General features: G+C 46.2%; 1 long non-coding RNA gene across 1 annotated transcript; it reads left to right on the forward strand.

The window, feature by feature from the left end:
- The first annotated feature begins 9,704 nt into the window (after positions 1-9,704).
- LOC138649853 (uncharacterized) lies at positions 9,705-13,001 on the forward strand. Its single transcript, XR_011315377.1, has 2 exons — positions 9,705-10,280; positions 12,720-13,001. It is a non-coding gene; the product is annotated as an uncharacterized lncRNA (long non-coding RNA).
- Positions 13,002-13,493: the final 492 nt, after the last annotated feature.

Raw genomic sequence — 13,493 nt, forward strand, 5'->3', positions numbered from 1 at the left:
AAATACCACCGCACCATGTCCAGACCACATATTACCACCAGTGACCGAATAATATCATATACAAAGAACAAATACTACACCATGATCAGACACCATATTACCACCACAGTGATCGAATAATATCAAATACAGGGAACAAATACCACCGCACCATGACCAGACCACAGATTACCACCACAAAGTGACCAAATAGCACATACAAGGGACAAATACTGAAACACCATGTCCAGACCACATATTACCACCACATAGTGACTGAATACTACAATACTGATCAGTAATAAAAAAACACAATACTATCACCATAAGTGCCATTATACACAGGAGATCTTTACTTAGTATGCAGTGTCTGTGTACAGGTAATAGTGATCACTAGTGGTATTATACACAGGAGCTCTGTATATAGTATACAGTGTATAGTGTCAGTGTATAGGTAACACACTGACTCACCAGTGACGTCTCTAGATGAAGTTCTTCATCTTTCATCCCGCACAGACCGCCATCACTTCTGCCAGCCAGGACTTGTCTCTGTAGGAAATAACACAGTTATCTCGAGCTCCACTTGCAGAACACATTACTTAATTTTTCCCAACTTCTACATTACCCCACATGAAGAAAAAAAAGCGACATAGTGTCACTCTTGTTAGGGGTCGAGTTCCTGCCTCTGCACGGGGGGAATCTCGGGCCATCTCTGCTGCGGTCTCCCATTCTTCTCCTGCCGCAGTGGAACCTGCTGAGCGGAGACGTCAATCCCAGCGTCTCGCTCAGTCTGGCTCTGTGCTAAGAGTTACTGCTGCGTTTCCTGCTTCTCCTATTGAAGTCAGTGCTGGGCAGCAGCGAGCGGACGCTTCTGGGGCTAAGTCCTGCTTTTCACATTCTGAGCATGCCCTGAGTAAGATCTCTCAGTGGAGATCGAGAGTCACATGATCAGATACTGCAGCTAAGGTCCTTGTAGCTGCTAGGACTAAATCCTGTTTTGCACTCTGAGCATGCCCAGGGCGAGATCTCTCAGTGGAGATCCAGGGTCACATGCTCAGGTGCTGCAGCACTCCATTGGTCCTTCTTTGTAAGGTCCTAAACATGCTGCAACTATTTAAGGCTCGCATGGCCGCACGGCCATGCGCTAGTATCAAGTCATATGTGCTTTGCGCCAGTGTGGTTATGCATAAGTGTGTTCAGGGACCCGGCTGAAATAAGCCCCTAGAATACCGGCACCTCCGGTGAGGAGATTGTATGAGAGTGTTCAGGGACCCGGCTGAAATAAGCCCCTAGAATACCGGCTTCTCCGGTGAGGAGATTGCATGTTGTATAACCACAGACTGCTATCAGCTTGGCAGTAAGCTTGTGCTCCTGTGAGGCTAACAGGGCGCAGTGCTTTCCTCTCGCGGCTGCTCTGTGAGGTAACAGAGCTAGTCTATACCGCCAAACAGTGCCACCATTCACTAGCAGCAGGTTCTCCCTGCACGGTGGACCCCGGGCTGCGAACGCACCATTTATAATAAATATCTATTTCTACTCGGTGCGTTCCGCTAGCCCTAACAACTCTACACAGTAACAGGACCGCCCCCCCATTTAAAACAGTATCCTCAAAAAATAAAATAAGTATGTCACTGCAGTAATAGCTCCTATGGTAATAATATTCCCCATCCTGGCCCCCGTGTGTCTCATTCCTGGCTTCAGCCGTATGTTCTCCCATCCTGCCCTCATGAGTATCCATTCTGCCCCATATGATCTCCCCATCGTGCCCCATCTGTCTCCATCGTATCCATCCTGCCCCATGATCCAATCCTGCCCCATGTCTGTCATTCTGCCCCGTGCCTCCAATCATGCCCCGTATCTCCATTCTTGCCCCACCTGTCTCCAGTCCTGCCCCCAGTGTGTCCAGCATTCTGCCCCCAGTGTGTCCAACATTCTACCCCCAGTGTGTCCAGCATTCTGCCCCAGTGTGTCTAGCATTCTGACCCCAGAGTGTCCAGCATTCTGCCCCCAGTGTCTCTAGTCCTGCCCCCAGTGCTCCAGTATTCTGCCTCAGTGTGTCCAGCATTCTGCCCCCAGTGTCTCTAGTCCTGCCCCCAGTGCTCCAGTATTCTGCCTCAGTGTGTCCAGCATTCTGCCCCCAGTGTCTCTAGTCCTGCCCCCAGTGCTCCAGTATTCTGCCTCAGTGTGTCCAGCATTCTGCCCCCAGTGTCTCTAGTCCTGCCCCCAGTGCTCCAGTATTCTGCCTCAGTGTGTCCAGCATTCTGCCCCCAGTGTGTCCAGGATTCTGCCCCCAGTGTGTCCAGCATTCTGCCCCAGTGTGTCCAGAATTTTGCCACCAGTGTGTCCAGTCCTGCCCCCAGTGCTCCAACATTCTGCCTCAGTGTGCCCAGCATTCTGCCCCAGTGTATCCAGCATTCTGCCCCCAGTGTGTCCAGCATTTTGCCCCCAGTGTGTCCAGCATTCTGTTCTCAGTGTCTCCAGCATTCAGCCCCCAGTGTGTCCAGCATTCTGCCCCCCAGTGCTCCAGCATTCTGCCCCCAGTGCTCCAGCATTCTGCCCCAGTGTGTCCAGCATTCTGCCCCAGTGCTCCAGCATTCTGCCCCAGTGGGTCCAGCATTCTGCCCCAGTGGGTCCAGCATTCTGCCACCAGTGCTCCAGGATTCTGCCCCAGTGTGTCCAGCATTCTGCCCCCAGTGCTCCAGCATTCCGCCCCAGTGTGTCCAGCATTCTGCCCCAGTGTGTCCATTCCGGCCCCAGTGCCCCCCCGATCGCCGCTCTCAATAATAAAAAAAAGTTCTTACCTGACCGCGCTCCTGCGGCAAAAGCGAAGCTCCCTCCACTCAGCTAAAGCGCGCACTTGCTGGCAACTGACACTGACGTCAGATGCAGGCAACGTGCGTGTTGCCGCTGACGTCAGCTGCCAGCCTCCGATTGGCTGGCGACTGTTAACTATTGACGTGCGGGTGCGGGCCCGCACGTCAATAGTGTTGCCGCAGCGCCGCTAAGGGCCCAGTTTAGCTTGCCGGTAGGGGCCCGGTGAGCAGATGAGACGGGGCCCGATGCGGGCCCCGTCTCCCCACCGGGCCCATACGCCAGTCAGGGCAGCCCTGATGGTGGCCCTGCCTATAATAACCAATAACTACAATGTTTTTTTTGTCCATCTCGGTAAGCATTTGGTAAGTAAATTGTAAATAATGGCCATGACTCTGTTCATATTCATGGTTTTCCTTCATAACAGCATCTAAATATAAATTTATGTATTTTTTAGATAATATAAAAGTTAAAACCAGAAAAACAAAGTAAATTGCCATTATATTCCCCATTACTCTCCAATGCCTCAATTTATTGTCTTGAAAGTGTTTTTTTATTTTTTATTTTTAGCAAAACACGTTGTCATTCTTGTTTCCAAGGTACTATTTTGTAAATGCCTATGTAGAAATATAGCTTTTTGTACTTTGAATGCACAGTATCACTCTCTGATTTAGATTTCTTTAGTTCAGTAATGGAAAATGAAAAACAAACGGCAGGCCTAAGATAATAGACTTTCTTTCTTTGAGCTGTGAGTAGCTTTTTCACATATAAAAGGTCACCAAATAGCTGTAGTCCATTAGGGAATGCTCAGCAAATGTTGGTTTGATATCTTTTATTGTAAAAAAAAAAAAAACCCTCGCAAAAAAATAAGAAAATAAAAAAATAAAATGATACAAAAGCATTCAAGCAGAGATGGAAAATAAAGAGTTCTCGAGCTGAATGCTTGAATAAAAGGATCTATGTGTACCTTTAACAGCAAAATCATTTATGTCCATGAACAGAGTTTTGCATAAAAAGATTTAGAATTCAAAACAAAACATATTCAATTTTTTTTATCTCTTGTTTTTGTAAAATAAAAGTAACATATTAATGATTAAAATAAAGAAGTGTAGACTAATTTTATGAAAATAGTAATTTTTAGAGTTTAAACTTCTACATGGCATACATGAAGTAGAGAGTGGTCTCATCTGGGAAAACCGCAGTTAAAATGAAGTAACAGTGATGATCAACTGATCAACTGGGTCTAGTTCCTCATCCTTATTTGCTAAGTGTTCTCAATTATTGCTATTTTCTAGAGCAGTAATGAAATTCATATTTCATATATTTCATGTTTTCATGCTATAGCGCTATAGAGGGCTACTTTATTTGTTGGTTATATATGGAGATGGTGTCGCGATTTCTACCTTGAATGTGGCATAGGAACGCTGTCAGTGACAGCTCAGCAGCCCTATGGGATCTGGAGTATGCTGGACTGTCAGTTTTGTGAGTGACAGTCAAGTTATCCAATCTAATCCTGGGGCGAGCTGGGTGGTCAACGGTTTGATTGACAGCCCTGCTGCTCAATCTTGTTCAGTCTGTGGGCTTTCCTCAGGTGCCTCCAATCCCTAATCATTTGTTAGGTATTTACTATCAGCTAACAAGCTAGTCTCTGTCAGTTGTACCTCTGCTTTAGGTAGGTGGGTTTGCAAGACTCTGATCTTGTTTATGACCCTGGATTTTGTTGTGACTACTCTTTTGGACTTTCCCTTCTGCTTTTGTTGTACCCTCCTGGCATTTGACCCCAGACTGATACCTGACTACACTTAGAATCATAGAATAATAGAATGGTAGAGTTGGAAGGGACTTCCTGGGTTATCTTGTCCAACCCCCTGCTCAAAGCAGGATTCACTAAATCATCCCAGACAGATGACTGTCCTGCCTCTGTCCAGACTTCCATTGAAGGAGGACTCACCACCTCTCACCACTTTTTTATCACCCCTCTGTACTACGAGCCCTCCTGGTATCTGACCTCAGACCTTCTGACTACCCTGTCTCATGGCGTGCCCATGAGTAGTGACTCAGTGTCACAGATGGCTACTCTTAGTTTGCACCTGTACACACCTGTTTTCTGTTTGGAAGTGATGGTCAGTATTTTGAACACATAGGCTCTCTGACTGAACATTCCACCCATCAGCCTCTAGTGGATTTAATCAAAGCAGGATCCTATCTACCCACAGAAATGTAGGCTTCAGCCTAAGGCCTCTTTCGCACTTCTGTCTTTTTGTTTCCATCTAAATCCTTCGTTTTTTGAAAAAACGGATCTAGCAAACTTACCCGTTGGATCCGTCTTTTTCTCATAGACTTGTATTAGCGACGGATGGCTACATGTTTCATCTGTCATGCTCTAGAATGGATGCCTATGGGCGCAGGATCCATCGCTGTCCGTCAATTTACACTGAGAATGCTCCAAATCTGTATTTAGTAGCCAATTAGCCAGACAGCCCCAAATCTATATAAACCTGCCATGTGGCTTCATTCCTCAATGTGCCAGCAAGAAGCATACAAGCAAGAAGCCTGCCAGCAACCTGCTTGATGGATAGATGCATAGAAGGTCACAATATTTGCTATCAGATACAAAAACCGTGTGCACTACTGGAGAAGAATGGTGCTAGGTTAGGTTCCCACACCTTCATAGACTATAAAGAAAAAGAACCCAGCACTCAACTGATGCTTTAGTGCAATTTTAATCGTAGTAGTACCCAATAAACGTTTCGGTCCTTGAATGGACCTTCGTCAGTAACTACATGTGAAAACCAAAAACAAGTGTAAACAAAAATTACAGAAAATAAAGTTGCATACAAAATAAAGTATATACAAGGTATTTTGGAAAAGGACAATAGCATCGATACAAAACTCTGGTCAATCTATACATAGAGTACATGCTGGGGAGAAAATAACCCGAATATCTAGGCTGAATTATGTTCCACTCAGGATGAAATAAGGAGAGATACACCAGAAAGATGATAGTGGGAGAGGAGGTACATACCGTACTGTAGAATAATAGAATAGACCGTATGGTCATAGGGTACAAAAAAGCAGCGTCTGTAAGTGTAAGAAAGTCCCATAAAATTCCCATGGACCGGTAAGCACAGGGTGTCAGGGGATATAAGGTAAAACATACCTTATGTGTGAGTCAGATAGGAGCGGTACTGTGGGTGGATAATGAAAAAGAAATTACATGCCGAAAAAAAAAAAAAAAAAAAAAAAAAAAAAAAAAAAAAATACATACAGCAAAAACCGGCCGATCAGAGAAACGCTCTAGTGCAGGGGATTTACCTGAGGAGACCGAGCTGGATGGTGGTGCTGTCAGACGCGGTGTCCACCGCTAGTCTGATCAGAAGTAAGTGCGGCCGCCATCTTATAAGAAAGGGGCGGGACAAGCCAGCTCCAACAGCCAATCAGCGGCTGGGTGGCAGACAGGAAGTGACGGCACGCTGTGAGGACTACCTCAGTGTGCAGCTCAATGAGAGTTCCTGTGTATGGTAACCGGAAGTGACATCACGTTGTCATAGGGATAGGGCAATACAATGGAAAAAAAAAAAAAAAAAAAAAAAAAAAAAAAAAAAAAAAAACACGAGCGCTGCGGAAAGCGCGGCAAGGAGAAAGTAGAAAAGGAATGAAAATACAGGCAACATAGGACAAGTGATATGGAGCTGAAGTGCCTATACGGAGATGATATGCTGGGTGAACAATCTCCATGGTGATAGGTGCTCCTATGGTCTATAGGTCTGATTAGTGATATGATCAGCTAGGTGAGGATAACCAGCTTGGTCCAGTGAGGTGTGCGGGTAGACCGAAGTGATCAGTACAGACGACTCTAGAGGTAAAAGAAAGGAAGAATTAGACAATGGTAAAAATTGCATCAATGACTTACAATGGTAAAAATAACAAAACCAGTAAGATAGAAGAAGTCCGTAATGACCTGTGGGAAAATAACATGATACCACATTGCAGGGCAAATCACCCGATAGTACCATACAGTCTCAGAGAAAAGAGGCTAGATCATAGTCTCTATTGAGTCCCAATGGGTGGAGGGTCTCCAATGTGTGGATCCAAAACGCTTCCCTCCGCTTTAGGCGAGCAACCCGATCACCACCCCGCCGGATGGGGGGGATATGTTCTATTACCTGGAACTGTAGCTGTGAGATATTATGACCCAAATTATGGAAGTGGAGGGGGATGGGTAACAACAGGTTCTTACAGCGGACCGTGGATTTATGTTTGGAAATCCGATCGCGAATAGGTTGCGTTGTTTCACCTATGTATAGAAGTCCACAGGGACATTTGATTAAGTATATAACCCATGATGAAGCGCATGTGAAATACTCCGGGATTCGGAATGACTTTCCAGAGCGAGGATGATGGAAGCGGGGTCCTTTAAGGACATTATGACATTGAGAGCAGTTCAGGCATGGGAAGGTCCCGGTACGTGGACTCTGTAAGAACCGTTGGCGGGGGGATGGAATACCTGATCCCAAGTCTGCCCTGACCAACGAGTCCTTTAAGTTGGGTGGACGTTTGAAACAGGGAAGAAAAGGGTTCTGAAACTCAGTAACGTTGGGGTAACCCTTGGACAGCAGGTGCCAATTCCGGCGTATTGACCTATGTAGAATGTACGCAAACGGGTGATATGAATGAACAAACGGGATCCGATTAGAGGCTCTATTGGGTCGTGGGGTAGGGGGGGCAGCGGCTTTTTCCAGTATCGCTGGCGGGTAACCCCGTTGAGTGAACTTAGAAGCCATTTCCTGGAGGCGGATCGATCTAAGCTCTGTGTCAGACACAATCTTAGAGACCCGATAAAATTGGGACTTAGGTACTGAATTTTTTGTGGCCGGAGGGTGGAAACTCGTAAAATGTAACAAACTGTTACGGTCAGTGCTTTTAGTGTAGAGGTCGGTAGTGAAAGAGCCATCAGGTTGTAGAATGACTAAGGTGTCTAGGAAATTGATCTGTGTAGTACTGTAAGACATGGTGAAAGAGATACCTGGCCAGGCCGTGTTCAGCCAATCGAAGAAGAACGCGAGGGCTTCCAACGAGCCCCCCCATATGCAAAAGACGTCGTCGATGTAACGTTTCCATACAAGGACGTGGTCACGAAATAGTGGGTGAGGGTATATCTGACTCTCCTCAAAATCGGCCATGTAGCAATTAGCATACGGGGGTGCTACGTTGGAGCCCATCGCGGTACCACGGATTTGTAGATAAAAGTCATCCTGGAACAAAAAATAATTACGGGTAAGAATGATGGTTAGTAGGTCAATACACAAGTTGATCTGGTTGGGTAGCAAGCCGGACTGGGTCAGGAGTTTATGGACCGAATTGATGCCTTCTATATGGGGGATAGATGTATACAAGTCTTTTACATCCATTGTTACCAGAATTGAGTGTGGAGGAATGGGACTTATGTCTTTCAGGATGTTAAGGAAGGATCCTGTGTCCAGGATAAAGGATTTTGATGTCCTAATCAATGGGGTGAGAATTTTTTCTAGGTAAATGGCCAGTGGGGAGAGGATAGAGTCGGTAGAGGCGACTATGGGCCTCCCTGGGGGTTTCTCTAAGTTTTTGTGGATTTTGGGAATGGTATAAAATACTGGGGTGATAGGGTGTAGTTTGGTGAGGAAGTCCCGTGTCTTAGGGTCTAAGACCCCTAACTCAATATATTTCAAAAGAGTGTCCGAGATGATTTGACGAGTCACGGATAGGGGGTCATATGGTAATTTAACATAGATCGTGGGATCACCTAGTTGGCGTTTGATTTCAAGAAGGTAGTCCGATCTATTCATAATCACAAGGGCGCCCCCTTTATCTGCAGGTTTGAAAATGAGGTTGTTGTCGTTTTGTAGGCCCCGTATGGCTTGTCGTTCCATGGGAGAGAGATTGGGGGGAAAAAACAATTTACCCTTTCTGATATCCTCACATAGTAATTTAAATGATTCTTTCACGAAACCTATGAAAGATTCCATGGCGTGTGAGCCTTGGGGAGGTCTGAAATGACTTTTGGTGTAGAGCCCTAGGCTCCGTGAAGAGAGAGGACCGTCAGATGAGCCCGTGGAGGGTAGGGTAGAAGATGATTCGGGAGATGTGGAGAAAAAGGCCTTAAGTCTAAGTGATCGAAAGAATCTCTGAAGATCCATTTCAAGATCAAATGTATGACATTGGTATGATGGACAAAAAGACAAACCCTTCTGCAGGACTTTGTATTCCGCTACACCAAGTAATCTATCAGAGATGTTAATTACCAATGGATTGGTACCTGAGATCTCGTTATCCTCCCTTGGGCCGAGTCTCCTCCTATGTCCGTGGCCGCGCCTCGTGGTCTTCTTCTCGGGAAGCGTTGTCGTTGGCCTAAAAAACGGGGTGGAAGTGTGGCAGGGGTACCCAACTCCTGTTCTGAGCCTGATGTTGAGTAGTCGAGGGAGGTACGCTGGGCCTGGCGAGATGGGTTTCGACGTCCGGCATAATTGTCCTGCCATCTGTATACCTGTTGGCGCTCGTAGTCCTCCGTGTCCCTATTGAATTTGCTACGTTTTCTGTCCTCTGTCTCCCGTCGGTGCTTCTCGATGTTTCTGGATATTTGGTCCTTGAGGGTAATCAGTTCCTCGGGGGTCCCAGATGAAGACAGTTGAGCCTCGATGGATTTGATGGTCTCGGAGCTTGTGGAGATCGCTTTCTGCAGGTGCTCAATCGTCAGGGTAATAATGTCGAAAGAACATTTATTTAATATTTGTTCATATCTGGTGCAATACTCGGGAGAGTCCCGAAACAGTGTGGGACGTAGTGGAACCCGTAGACCCCTAGGGATCCGTTGTGCTCGAAGATACTCAGAGAGTGTGGCACAGTGAAGTTCCAACATCGAACTTCACTGTGCCACACTCTCTGAGTATCTTCGAGCACAACGGATCCCTAGGGGTCTACGGGTTCCACTACGTCCCACACTGTTTCGGGACTCTCCCGAGTATTGCACCAGATATGAACAAATATTAAATAAATGTTCTTTCGACATTATTACCCTGACGATTGAGCACCTGCAGAAAGCGATCTCCACAAGCTCCGAGACCATCAAATCCATCGAGGCTCAACTGTCTTCATCTGGGACCCCCGAGGAACTGATTACCCTCAAGGACCAAATATCCAGAAACATCGAGAAGCACCGACGGGAGACAGAGGACAGAAAACGTAGCAAATTCAATAGGGACACGGAGGACTACGAGCGCCAACAGGTATACAGATGGCAGGACAATTATGCCGGACGTCGAAACCCATCTCGCCAGGCCCAGCGTACCTCCCTCGACTACTCAACATCAGGCTCAGAACAGGAGTTGGGTACCCCTGCCACACTTCCACCCCGTTTTTTAGGCCAACGACAACGCTTCCCGAGAAGAAGACCACGAGGCGCGGCCACGGACATAGGAGGAGACTCGGCCCAAGGGAGGATAACGAGATCTCAGGTACCAATCCATTGGTAATTAACATCTCTGATAGATTACTTGGTGTAGCGGAATACAAAGTCCTGCAGAAGGGTTTGTCTTTTTGTCCATCATACCAATGTCATACATTTGATCTTGAAATGGATCTTCAGAGATTCTTTCGATCACTTAGACTTAAGGCCTTTTTCTCCACATCTCCCGAATCATCTTCTACCCTACCCTCCACGGGCTCATCTGACGGTCCTCTCTCTTCACGGAGCCTAGGGCTCTACACCAAAAGTCATTTCAGACCTCCCCAAGGCTCACACGCCATGGAATCTTTCATAGGTTTCGTGAAAGAATCATTTAAATTACTATGTGAGGATATCAGAAAGGGTAAATTGTTTTTTCCCCCCAATCTCTCTCCCATGGAACGACAAGCCATACGGGGCCTACAAAACGACAACAACCTCATTTTCAAACCTGCAGATAAAGGGGGCGCCCTTGTGATTATGAATAGATCGGACTACCTTCTTGAAATCAAACGCCAACTAGGTGATCCCACGATCTATGTTAAATTACCATATGACCCCCTATCCGTGACTCGTCAAATCATCTCGGACACTCTTTTGAAATATATTGAGTTAGGGGTCTTAGACCCTAAGACACGGGACTTCCTCACCAAACTACACCCTATCACCCCAGTATTTTATACCATTCCCAAAATCCACAAAAACTTAGAGAAACCCCCAGGGAGGCCCATAGTCGCCTCTACCGACTCTATCCTCTCCCCACTGGCCATTTACCTAGAAAAAATTCTCACCCCATTGATTAGGACATCAAAATCCTTTATCCTGGACACAGGATCCTTCCTTAACATCCTGAAAGACATAAGTCCCATTCCTCCACACTCAATTCTGGTAACAATGGATGTAAAAGACTTGTATACATCTATCCCCCATATAGAAGGCATCAATTCGGTCCATAAACTCCTGACCCAGTCCGGCTTGCTACCCAACCAGATCAACTTGTGTATTGACCTACTAACCATCATTCTTACCCGTAATTATTTTTTGTTCCAGGATGACTTTTATCTACAAATCCGTGGTACCGCGATGGGCTCCAACGTAGCACCCCCGTATGCTAATTGCTACATGGCCGATTTTGAGGAGAGTCAGATATACCCTCACCCACTATTTCGTGACCACGTCCTTGTATGGAAACGTTACATCGACGACGTCTTTTGCATATGGGGGGGCTCGTTGGAAGCCCTCGCGTTCTTCTTCGATTGGCTGAACACGGCCTGGCCAGGTATCTCTTTCACCATGTCTTACAGTACTACACAGATCAATTTCCTAGACACCTTAGTCATTCTACAACCTGATGGCTCTTTCACTACCGACCTCTACACTAAAAGCACTGACCGTAACAGTTTGTTACATTTTACGAGTTTCCACCCTCCGGCCACAAAAAATTCAGTACCTAAGTCCCAATTTTATCGGGTCTCTAAGATTGTGTCTGACACAGAGCTTAGATCGATCCGCCTCCAGGAAATGGCTTCTAAGTTCACTCAACGGGGTTACCCGCCAGCGATACTGGAAAAAGCCGCTGCCCCCCCTACCCCACGACCCAATAGAGCCTCTAATCGGATCCCGTTTGTTCATTCATATCACCCGTTTGCGTACATTCTACATAGGTCAATACGCCGGAATTGGCACCTGCTGTCCAAGGGTTACCCCAACGTTACTGAGTTTCAGAACCCTTTTCTTCCCTGTTTCAAACGTCCACCCAACTTAAAGGACTCGTTGGTCAGGGCAGACTTGGGATCAGGTATTCCATCCCCCCGCCAACGGTTCTTACAGAGTCCACGTACCGGGACCTTCCCATGCCTGAACTGCTCTCAATGTCATAATGTCCTTAAAGGACCCCGCTTCCATCATCCTCGCTCTGGAAAGTCATTCCGAATCCCGGAGTATTTCACATGCGCTTCATCATGGGTTATATACTTAATCAAATGTCCCTGTGGACTTCTATACATAGGTGAAACAACGCAACCTATTCGCGATCGGATTTCCAAACATAAATCCACGGTCCGCTGTAAGAACCTGTTGTTACCCATCCCCCTCCACTTCCATAATTTGGGTCATAATATCTCACAGCTACAGTTCCAGGTAATAGAACATATCCCCCCCATCCGGCGGGGTGGTGATCGGGTTGCTCGCCTAAAGCGGAGGGAAGCGTTTTGGATCCACACATTGGAGACCCTCCACCCATTGGGACTCAATAGAGACTATGATCTAGCCTCTTTTCTCTGAGACTGTATGGTACTATCGGGTGATTTGCCCTGCAATGTGGTATCATGTTATTTTCCCACAGGTCATTACGGACTTCTTCTATCTTACTGGTTTTGTTATTTTTACCATTGTAAGTCATTGATGCAATTTTTACCATTGTCTAATTCTTCCTTTCTTTTACCTCTAGAGTCGTCTGTACTGATCACTTCGGTCTACCCGCACACCTCACTGGACCAAGCTGGTTATCCTCACCTAGCTGATCATATCACTAATCAGACCTATAGACCATAGGAGCACCTATCACCATGGAGATTGTTCACCCAGCATATCATCTCCGTATAGGCACTTCAGCTCCATATCACTTGTCCTATGTTGCCTGTATTTTCATTCCTTTTCTACTTTCTCCTTGCCGCGCTTTCCGCAGCGCTCGTGTTTTTTTTTTTTTTTTTTTTTTTTTTTTTTTTTTTTTTTTTTTTTTTTTTTTCCATTGTATTGCCCTATCCCTATGACAACGTGATGTCACTTCCGGTTACCATACACAGGAACTCTCATTGAGCTGCACACTGAGGTAGTCCTCACAGCGTGCCGTCACTTCCTGTCTGCCACCCAGCCGCTGATTGGCTGTTGGAGCTGGCTTGTCCCGCCCCTTTCTTATAAGATGGCGGCCGCACTTACTTCTGATCAGACTAGCGGTGGACACCGCGTCTGACAGCACCACCATCCAGCTCGGTCTCCTCAGGTAAATCCCCTGCACTAGAGCGTTTCTCTGATCGGCCGGTTTTTGCTGTATGTATTTTTTTTTTTTTTTTTTTTTTTTTTTTTTTTTTTTTTTTTTTTTCGGCATGTAATTTCTTTTTCATTATCCACCCACAGTACCGCTCCTATCTGACTCACACATAAGGTATGTTTTACCTTATATCCCCTGACACCCTGTGCTTACCGGTCCATGGGAATTTTATGG

This window comes from Ranitomeya imitator, chromosome 9 (assembly GCF_032444005.1).
Source record: "Ranitomeya imitator isolate aRanImi1 chromosome 9, aRanImi1.pri, whole genome shotgun sequence".
In the NCBI taxonomy this organism is placed as follows: domain Eukaryota; kingdom Metazoa; phylum Chordata; class Amphibia; order Anura; family Dendrobatidae; genus Ranitomeya; species Ranitomeya imitator.